We start from the raw sequence: 10583 nt of genomic DNA on the forward strand, positions 1-10583 counted from the left end.
AAGCTACTAGGCCTTTGTTTCCCATTGGGCATAGGGCCAAGATCAGTCCAGATCGAGAACGGTGCCTTCATTTCCCCCAGCCTTGCAGGTGTGGTCCAGGAGTGGGGGTGCCTGGACGTGAGGTGCCCCCAGGGACGCACTTAGAGCCTGGAAGGTGGTCGGGCTCAGTGAGGTGGGTGCTCAACGCAGGAGCAGTAGCCACTGGCCCACCACGTGTGATGGTAGCTGTGGGATCCGACAACCTGCTGTCTTGAAGGCATCATTTGGGGAAGGGAACAGAGTCACTGGAAACCCTTGAGCAAACAATCTCTCGTTTGGCATTGGGTCAAGTGGGCAGCGTAGATAGCTGGGGTGACTGACGAGTATGACCACATGACTGTGGTCAACTTGAAAGAGGTGATGAAAGAGAGAGGAAGGAGCAGAAGAGAGAAGACCTGATTAAGATCCTGTGTGATGATGACCGCCTGCAAGATCACCTCCGCACGTGCAGGCAGAACCCGAGGGGCCATCCTCTGAGTGGGACTTGTGCAAATACCAGCTGCAGCTGGAAGCTGAGGAGTGCAAGCTCAAGCATGACCTGGAGCTGAAGCGAATGGAGATGGTGAAGAAGGAGGCCCAGCGCCAGCATGAGCATGGTGGCCAAGAGGCCAGGTTCAAGTGCAAACACCATCTCGCAGTACTCAGGATGCAGTCAAACCCTGGAGTTGCAGGCGCTTAGCGAGCCCCAGCTGCTCCCTCAGGCTGAACACACCAATCTCCCCTCACAACAAACATGGAGATGATCCAGAAGCCTTCCCAAAACAGTTTGAAAACCATGCATGCCAATGAAAGCTGGGAAAGGTCTTGAGCATATAACTAACCTCGTCTCCCGAGAGTGTTTGTGCATCACAAACTGTTGGGGACCAGGCTGTGACCAGGGAGCCAGCGAACAGGGACTGCCAACAGGGGAGCAGTTTGACTGCAGTTCACAGGCCAGGCATGGGCAGGAGCACATGGGGGCTTATGCCAGAGACTTCAGGGAAGTGAAGGAGGAGGGGTGCTACTATGGGGTGGTGACACGGAGCGCAGCCAAGGCCCCTGCCCTGCTGCTGCCTCCGGCCCGCAGCTCCTGTGAGGCCTCCACCCAGACAGGCCCCTTGGATGGGTGGGCAGTGCCCTGAGCCCTGTCTGCGGGGGCTGCCTGGCGGGACCTCTGAGGCCTGGGGGTAGCGTGGGGGCCGGGAGTCTCTTGCCTGTCCCACCTGTGCCCGGACTGAGGCCCTGGAGGGGCAGGTGAGGGGGCTCCAGGCAGAGGTGAGCAGGCTGAGGGGGATCAGGGCAATTGAAGAAGGGATTGATGGCTACTTTCATTCTCTGCAGGATAAGGGAGGAGCACCAGGAGGTATGGGGGTGGGTGGGAAAGGGGCTGTGGGTTGGGAGTGAGGGGCACCGGCAGGGCTGGGGGGGCAAGGGGAAGGGTATATACCCCTTCCCCCACCCAGGGGTCTGCTTTCTTGCAATTGCAAAACCCTACCCTTATCCCTGCCTTGTAACAAACCTCCCTCCCATTTTCCCCCTCTCCCTCCCACTCCTTGTGCCCAACATCCCTCCTGAACATAAATTATATTCCCTTCTGCTCCCCATTCCCACCTGACCCCATCCCTCCCATGCCTGCACCCCAACCCCCCACAGGTTCCCAGTCTCCCCCAGCCTGAGAATGGTATTCGTGTCAGCTCCTTGTCAGGATGCTCTCATTCGGGTCTGACCCTGCTGCCTCTAAAGAGGCGAGGTAGGCGCCTCCTCTTTTTCTTGTCTGCAGCAGACAATGGGGAGACAGGGAAAGCTGGCTTTCTTCTTTGGCTGATGTCTGCGTTCCCCTGGCTGTTCATATAAGAAAGCACATTTGCTTCCTGTGGGAAGACTAGCTCTGCAGAAAGAGAAAAGCAAAGAAGCGTCGAGTGATTGACTCTGGATAGTAGCACTGCAAGCAAGCATAGAAAACTGGTGAGCATTCAGAGGTGCATGCTGGCTGGACATGTGCCACTTAGAAGTCCAAATAAGGTTCTTTAATTTGGTTTTTACTAATTATAACATCTCCTTTCCCACCAGCAAAAGTATGAGAAGATGTTGTACCATCCAAAATTATGCTTCTGGAAGTCTGATAACACCAAACTTACCTGTGCACTACATGAAACAGTTTTCTGGCTCTGAGATCATTGACTACAGACAGTAGCATGACGTATACACACAGGGCTGTACATTTAGGTTGAAAGGCAATCATTTGACTTGCTTCCTTAATGCATCATTTCCATGTGTGGTTTTCTACGGCTTGCATGTGTTGGGTCCTTTATTCAACAAAAAGGTCAATGCAAATTCTTTTCCATTCAGCTGAAACAACCCCTTTACCTCATCATTAACCAAGAGCAGGGGTTGAACTTTGCCTTTTGGCATCAGAGGAGATTGCTGCTCCCTGAGCTCACAGGTCCCTGTCTGCTTCAATGGGAGACAGCCGTTTTCCAAAAAGGTGCCTGTGCGGGGAGGGGGGACACTGGGGTGTTGGGTTGCTGGGTCCCAGAGGCGAGCAGAAAGAAACCTGCTCAACCTGGCTTTCTCCCCTCCCTTTGCATCCTCCCTCTCTTCACTGGCTCTGAAAGAGGGCTGTAAATCCAGTGCAGGGCCTGATACTGCTGCTGATTTGATGGTGATGATAGTTTGACCTCGCAATGGTCAGGGATTGATGGTAGACTCTCCTCCTGCCACTCAAGATACTCAGCAGGCTTAGGGCTTGCCAAACACTGCAAGTACAATGCCTACAATCCAGTAGCCCTCTGTGAAGGTGAAGCTATTCTGTGGGTGATGCTCTGGATTTATACAGTGCTTTCTCCAGTAGGGTCTTTGACCATAAGTATGGCTTTTGGCATGACAATAGTTCAAATAAATAGTAAAGATTAGCGTGGGCATGCAAAACCTCAAACAACTGGTGGCCAGGATCCCATGGACAGTAAGTTTAAAGGAAAAAGGAATCGGGGAATTTGGTTGTACCTTCGAGAGAATATTAAGGGCACTAGGATATGCCATCCCTGTGTAAGGAAGGTTAAGAATCACATCAACGGACTGGCTTGTCTAAACAGCAAATGCTTTTGTGACTTGAACCTTAACAAGGAATCTCTCCAAATGTAGAAACATAGCTACAATACTACAGATGACAAGAAAGGAAAACTCCAGGCAGACCAAGGCACTGCAATACAGCTAGTCCGAGACACGCAAGCATCCTGTGAAGTTAGATGTCAAGGACCAAAGGAAGTGCAGGTCCATTACTGACTGGGGAAAGGGAATTAAAATTGCTCAATACGGAAAAGGCAATGTGTTTAATGACCTCTTATCTCAGTCCGCATAAAATGTGTCCTAGAGGTCTCAAGGAACTGAGCATACACTTAGGAAATCTGCAGATGATGCCAAGCGAGGTAGGACAGCAGATGATCTGGAAGATAGGTTGAGGATTCTCAATGACCTTGACCAATTGGAAAAAATGGTCTTAAATTAATGAAAGGATAGTATAATAGTTACAGGAGTAGAGCACAAGCTAAATATGAGTCATCACTGCAATACTCTTACAAAAACTGATAAAGAGCAAGAGCATATGGGGCTGTATTAACATGCATGTTGTGTGCAAAGTAGGGGAAACCATTTTTCAATGATATTCAGCATTGGGGAGGCCTTAGCTGGAAAACTGTGGCCAGTTCAAGGCATCGTGCTTTACGACAAACAGATGAACTGGAAAGAGTCTGGAGAAGAGCAACAACAATGAGGAAGGGTCTAATATTGTCCTAGACAGGAAAGTTGGAAGACCTGGATTATGTAATCCTGAGAAAATGGAGGGGGTGTTAGAAATCTTCAGAAAGGGTTGTTACTTGTAAAGAGGATCTCTAGTTGTCTGTGATGATAGCAGGTATAGTAACGGGCTTCCATTGCAACAGGGGGCATTTAAGCTGGAAATGAGGAAATACTTCCTAACTCTAGAAGGTGGGGCTAGGCCCTGGGTGTCCTGCTCCCTGGACGAGTAGCCTTCCCATTAGCTTGAACATTAAAGTATGGGAGGGCCCTCATTCTCCTCCCACCTCTCCAATGAGCTTTTGCCCAGCCAAAATGTCATGACTTATAGTACGGCCTAGTGAGCGCATCTGACCTGTTCATGGCTCCAAACATGCTGAGCTGCAGCACAACCCTATCCAAAACGGCAGCTATGTGGCTGTGGCCACGCTGGTTAGGCACACAAGGTGAAGTGGGATATAGCCCTGTGACTCAGTTTACATGCACGAGGAAGAAAGGAGCTGTGCCCATTTGAAACATCTAGTAAACTTCAGTCTTCTCCAGGAAGTTATTGAAGTCAAGGATGTAATCACTCACAAGGAGACGGGACATATCAGGACAAAAAACGGCTTCAGACAATACTTAACTAACTGGACGAGAGGGAGGCTGTACTGTGCTGCACCAGAATTAATACCGTGATGCGGAGATTACACAAGTCATCACAAATTCCTGGTGCAGAGGTTGTAGATTTTTTTCAAGCAGGATGGATTTCAGGGAGTGGATCTGGACTGTGTCGTCCCTGTGGCTTTCTGGGCACCAGTCAGGGTACAGGTGAAGCTCCCAGACCTTTCTTCTGTTTCATTTGGCCCTGACTTCAGACAGCGGGACACATGTCAGCGCTGGATCTCTAATTGTCAGTCTTCCCCAGCTGCATGCATGACATCCCAAAGGGGAGTAGAGGTGTGCTGACTCCTACCAGGTAATCAAGAGGGAGGTCTACTCCACCTGGCTATGAGATGAAGCACTGCACTATTTCTAAAATGGATTCATAGGCATGTTCTGCAAATATGAGGAGGATATTTGAACCAGCAAAAAGTTTTGCTCTCTTACCTTTGTGTTCCGAAATGACCTGCACAAGTTGGTAGTTTCCAGCTTCCTCCATGTCCAGATCATATTTTCTCATAATTTTTGAGATCACATCTCTAGTTGTGTCTTGGCTCGTTAACTGGAAAAAGCATTTTGCAGTGAAATATTTTACTTCCTTGTTTCTTGACATTTGTTTTCACTTTATCTATCTGGCATGTTGGTTTGGTGTCTCATCGCTGAGGTACAGACAGTGCACAAATGGAAATTACAGAGAGATGGAAATAGTGTTGTGCACAGAACATCCTAGCAAAGGGTGACGGTTTCTGTGTGTATTTTACTCTACCAAGCTGCGTCTCTAGATTTGGTTTGTCCCTAGTGTAAAAAAGACCACTATGAATGTTGTTTTATTTTGCCTCTGTCTCTCGGAAATCTTTCATTGCAGCGTGGTCACCCGCACGTAGCAGAGTCTCAGAAGCCGCTAGGCTGGTCCTATGCCATCAAGGCTTTACTTGCCTAAATCTACCTTGGGCCAGTGAGATGGCACAAGCAGCATCTCCCTCACCATGCATCTGGCCCAGGGTTTCCCTCTAAACGGTTTCCCTTTCACTGGAAAGGCCCATACAACCTTCTCACAAACAACTGGGAGAAACATGGGGAAAAGCAAATGACTCCAAAGCAGATAGACAACTGGCTCAGCAGCCACAAGCAAAGGTCATTCTGCCTGGATCCAGGTGGGAACGGCAGGAGGCTTTGAGTGGACTCCTACAGGGATCTGCCCTGGCTCCGCTGCTGTTCAGATGATTTGGATGCAGGAATAAAGAGCTTCCTGAGCAAATTTGCAGAGAACTCAAGACTGGGAAGGACAGCAAACGCACTGGGAACACTGTCTCTTGGCTGGGGATTTGGACTCGGGTGTGCTGATTGCTCTTGTTAGAACTAAAAAAACCTACAAGTTCCTGGGTTTTGCTTCTTTGCTCGGGGTCCTACCAAGCACCACATTTGGGATTGGACCTCCGCCTCCTTGCTTTAACTGTAGCGGGTTATGGTTCTTCTTGGTGTTTTGGGCATTGAGAATAGTAGTTGTGTGGGAGGTTGGTTTCTGCAGTATTAAGAATAGGTCAGACATAACTTGAGTGGAAAGGTTTAGTTAGGAATCATCCTGCCTTCAGCAGGGGGTTAGATTAGATGGCCTCCTGATGTCTCTTCCAGCTCTACTTTTCTATAAGAGAAAATGAGGGGTAATACACTATGATATTTAGAAGTATATGCCCTTTGGGATCCTAATTTTCTAGTGCTATACAGCATCTTTCGGTGACTTGCCACCAAGCTGCTCTTCAGTGTATCTGTCTGCCTACCTGTGCACACACGCCCATTCATACAAATGGCGTGCATGGTTTATTGGTACCTTAGTCAATGATTGAGGACAAGTGGTGGATATTATCCAGCTGAAAGCCCAGAGAAAAGTTTGGGAGGAGGAATGTACTTTGACTACTAAAATAACAATGTCAATTCACCTAAGAATCAAGGGCATGAGGTGGCCCCTAATATTTCAAAGCTTTGTCTTGGTGTGAATCAGAGCAGCAGAGAATTTACATGTAACTTGTCATCCCGAGTGAAAACACATCCTGTAATAAATCTACACAGCTCTTCCACATCACTTACCAGAATGCCTTTGTACACAACACCTTGACTGTTCGGCACTGTGCAGTGAATGACGTAGGCGTCTTCGTTCTTCTGGGAACGAGGTGCAGACAGAGCAGATCAGAGGTGGAGGAAGGAGGAGGTGATGAACACGCGGCCATGGAAGGTACGCATGAAGGAGATGATGAGTATTCAGAGAGGTAAATAATGAAAAATAAATGAAGGGAAAAAGTCAGAAACATGATGGAAGCAGTTGGGATGAAAGAGCAGAACCAGAAGCAGGTATTTTGGGTCTATGCCTGGTTCTTGAATGTTGTTAGTGGTGGTGTCCTACCTCCAGGAGTAACTTGGTTTGGTATTTGTAATGAAGTATTCATATTTAGTATTCCATCTACAACTAACACCCCTGAAACACGGAAGATATCGATTTTTGCCGTTTGAAATGGGTGTTTAGTTGGTCTAATAAAAGACAGCACTTTTACCCAAAGAACCTTGTCTGCTGAAAGAAACGGTAGCATTCCTGACTACACAACGTGCTTTGCTCAGGAAGGAGCTCCTGCAGGGCCGATGCGCCTACTGACCTTTCTCTGCCATTACCTATTGGGCAAGGTTGTGATATGGAAAGTAATATTCCAAAACCCTGGAAGCTTTGCTTCCATCTTCTGCACTCCTTTGTGTTTACAGACTCCTCTGACTTCTGCCCAGCTGGGGAGGGATGCATGGGACGGGCAGGAGGGCAGGGGAGCCTGGGATGCGGGCACAACAGTGCGGGGAGTGGGGGATATGCCTCGCTGCCTCTTACCCAGCCAGGACGGATGGCAGGGAGGGGCACAATGCAAATACATCTTGCTCCAGGCGGAAGGGGGCAAGCAGTAGCAGGGCATAGACCCCACTACCCGCACTGCTGTGCCCACATCCTGTGCCTCTCTGCCCCGGCTGGGTAAGTGGCAGTAGGGCATCGCCCGCCAGTTGCCCATCTGGGGTGAGGGGGCACAGGATGCAAGTGCGGCAGTGCCAGGAGTGGGGGCTATGCCCTGCTGCTGTTTGCCCCCTTCCACCCAGAGCAAGCCGCGCCACCCCCAACCCCCTCCCCAAGTCCCACATCCCCCTGCCCCGGCTGGGCAGCTTGTCCAAGCCCCAGCCCCAATCCCTTCCTCACTGCGGGGGCAGTGCAACTCAGCCGAGGCCTGGCCTGGTTTAGTATAGCACCATGCGCTTTTGGGTAGCTCTGGGCCACTCATGCTGTCACTTGCGGGTGCCCCGTGCCCCTCACGGGGACTGTGTGTTGAGGCGGGATGGGTCCTGCATGCATGAAACAGGCCCCACCCGATGGCACGTGGTGCCCATGCACACAGGACCTGGGCCAGCATGACAGGTGGTCTCCGGGAGTGGGCCCAGGTGATGTGGCAGAGCAGCGGCCAGTGCCGAGCCGCGCTGCTGTGCCACATGGGGGGATGTGCCAGGAGGCCCCAAGTGCCCCAGTGCTCACTGCTGCTCCCAGTGAGCTGCGGGCTGTGCATGGGGGGCTGAGGTATTGTGGGGGTAGGCTATGTGGGGGAGCTGTGGGCCCTGCAGGGGGCATGTGGGCCTGGCAGGGGGGGAATGCTGTGGTCCTGGGGGCGGCAGTCCATGTGCTGTGTTGGGGAGCTATGCCCTGTTGGAGGGCAAAGGACCCACCCTACCTGAGCAGCATCCTCCCACAGTCCCCGCTCACCCACAGCCCCCCCACAATCCCCCCACATCTATCCCCACCCCCTGTCCCACCTCACTCCTGCAAGCAGCTGCTGGCCCCAGGCTCTATCTCCCCCTCGCTGCAGATCTGGGAGGAGCTGGGCGGGCTTATTTTGCCCCAGATGGCACAACTTGCCCCACACCAAAGGGTGTGGCCAGGCATTTGGTGAGGCAGAAATCCCCGGCTCAAATACATGCCGCTCCTATTTGAGCTGCTGCAAGCACACATGCTGCATGTGTGGACGTGCCGTAAGGGTGCAGAGAGAAGTGGAGCTCCCAGCACTAACTCAGAATGATTTTTGCAAAGCGTTCTGAGTTCCTACGTTGCCCGAGACCAAACAGAAGTTCACTGTTGGTCTGGAGGGGTGGGGATCTAGCTGCCCACTGGGAGCCTGCAAGCAGGTTTCCACAACAAGGGCCAAGGTCTGTGCCAGTGTTGGCTGTTTCAGAATGGGAGGGGGGAAAGGCAATGGAGGGAGCTTGTTCTTGGGGCTCTGCAGCTGGTGTTGAGGGGTGGAGTGGGTGAATTGGAGCCACCCCACTTTGGGGGGCCTGTAATACACTGGCCCCACTCTGTAGGGGGGGCTGAAAAACCCTGAGACTCAACTCCTTCTGCTCCCTTGCCCCCCTCCCATTCTGAAAACACCCACAGGTTGGGAGCCCCAGCAGACACACGTTACACAAGACACTACGTTTTGAAACATCTTTAGCTGACACCACATGCAATGAGGGGCCAGATTTTCACCCAGTGGGCCATTTAAGCTGTTTGCAGCCGTGCACTTGTGTTTGGTCACAGCTATGAACAGCTTTCTGGGGGACAGGAGTAAACAATGCAGGTGGAAATTCAATTTTCACTTATAAGACAAATATTGGCAATTCCTCATCCCCTTTTCATATTGAATACTTTGAACAAAAGGTTCTAGACCATACCTTTTCCTGAGGCAGGTTCCTGGGCTGGTCCCCGGACAGGTCCCTGGGCTGGCCCTTGGGCTGGACTCTGGGCAGGTCCCCAGGTTGGCTTTCGGGCAGATCCCAAGGTCGGTCCCCCAAATGGTCCTCAGGCTGGTCCCTGGGCTGGCCCTCAGGCTGGTCCCCAGGTTGGTTCTCTGGCTGGCCCTCGGGCTGCACCCCGGGCTGAACCTTGGGCAGGTCCCTGGGCTGGACCTCGTGCAGGTTCCCTGGCTGGCCCTTGGGCTGGTCCCCAGGTTGTTCCTCCCGCTGCTCCCCGGGCTGGCCCTCGGGCTGCACCCCGGGCTGGACCTCGGGCAGGTCCCCGGGCTGGCCCTCGGGCTGCTCTCCAGGCTGGCCCTTGGGTTGGACTTCGGGCAGGTCCCAAGGTCGGTCTGCCAGATGGGCCTCGGGCTGGTCCCTGGGCTGGCCCTCGGGCTGGTCCCCAGGTTGGTCCTCTGCCTGGCCCTCAGGCTGCTCCCCAGGCTGGACCTCAGGCAGGTCCCTGGGCTGGTCCTCGGGCAGGGCCCCTGGCTGGCCTTCGGGATGGTCCCCAGGTTGGTCCTCCAGCTGCTCCCCGGGCTGGCCTTTGGGCTGCTCCCCGGGCTGGACCTCAGGCAGTTCCCCGGGCTGGCCCTTGGGCTGGTCTCCTGGCTGGTCCGCAGGATGGTCCTCAGGATGGTCCCCAGGCTGGCCTAGATACACCAGTTTATTTTGAGCTAAATGAGGTGAGTGAAAATGGCTGTACCAGCCTTAGTTATGTATGGATAGTTTATGAAAAGAAGCCACATAAATAGAATTTTTAACAATTGTTCACAAAAATCAGCTCTCTGTCCTCCATTTCTGATTCCTTCCCTCCCCAACTGGCATCTCCCCTCTCTCTCTCTTTATCTTAACTCAGTAAAATCAACTCTAAATCTTGTTCTACAAGATGTTAACCTCTTAATTTCCACTGGCATTTCCCCTATAGTCTAACTCATTGACACTTCTCAGTCAAGTCAGGTGTCTGTCACTCAAAGTTTAAGAACCTTTTTCAAATATTACTACAAGAAATAAATGCAAGAACAAAACCCCTGGAAACTTCTGCTTGCTTTGAACAAGAGTCGGATCGAGACATAGACCTGAACATTTTCTTGGCCCACTGGAACCAAATCCAGGACAGAACCTCATTAGCCACCTATTAGCAACCTTGGAGATATGAATGTTTTTGGGGCTGAAGAAAAAGTTGGCCGGGGAACTCCCTTTTTGAGGGATGCAATGCATCTTTTATCCACCTTTAAATGCCTGAGTTTATCTGGTGGTGAACCCAATTCTAAAATAACACCTTCTTTCTGGAACATCCACCAGGTCAAGTTTATGGGGTTAAAATACTGCTTTGCTTTTGTATC

General features: G+C 51.5%; 1 long non-coding RNA gene across 1 annotated transcript; it reads right to left on the reverse strand.

Moving 5' to 3' along the window:
• Positions 1-1553: 1553 nt before the first annotated feature.
• LOC132248389 (uncharacterized) lies at positions 1554-6575 on the reverse strand. Its single transcript, XR_009459568.1, has 3 exons — positions 6538-6575; positions 4900-5014; positions 1554-1906 (listed from the first exon to the last, which is right to left on the reverse strand). It is a non-coding gene; the product is annotated as an uncharacterized LOC132248389 (long non-coding RNA).
• Positions 6576-10583: the final 4008 nt, after the last annotated feature.

This window comes from Alligator mississippiensis, chromosome 1 (genome assembly GCF_030867095.1).
Source record: "Alligator mississippiensis isolate rAllMis1 chromosome 1, rAllMis1, whole genome shotgun sequence".
Classification (NCBI taxonomy): Eukaryota; Metazoa; Chordata; order Crocodylia; family Alligatoridae; genus Alligator; species Alligator mississippiensis.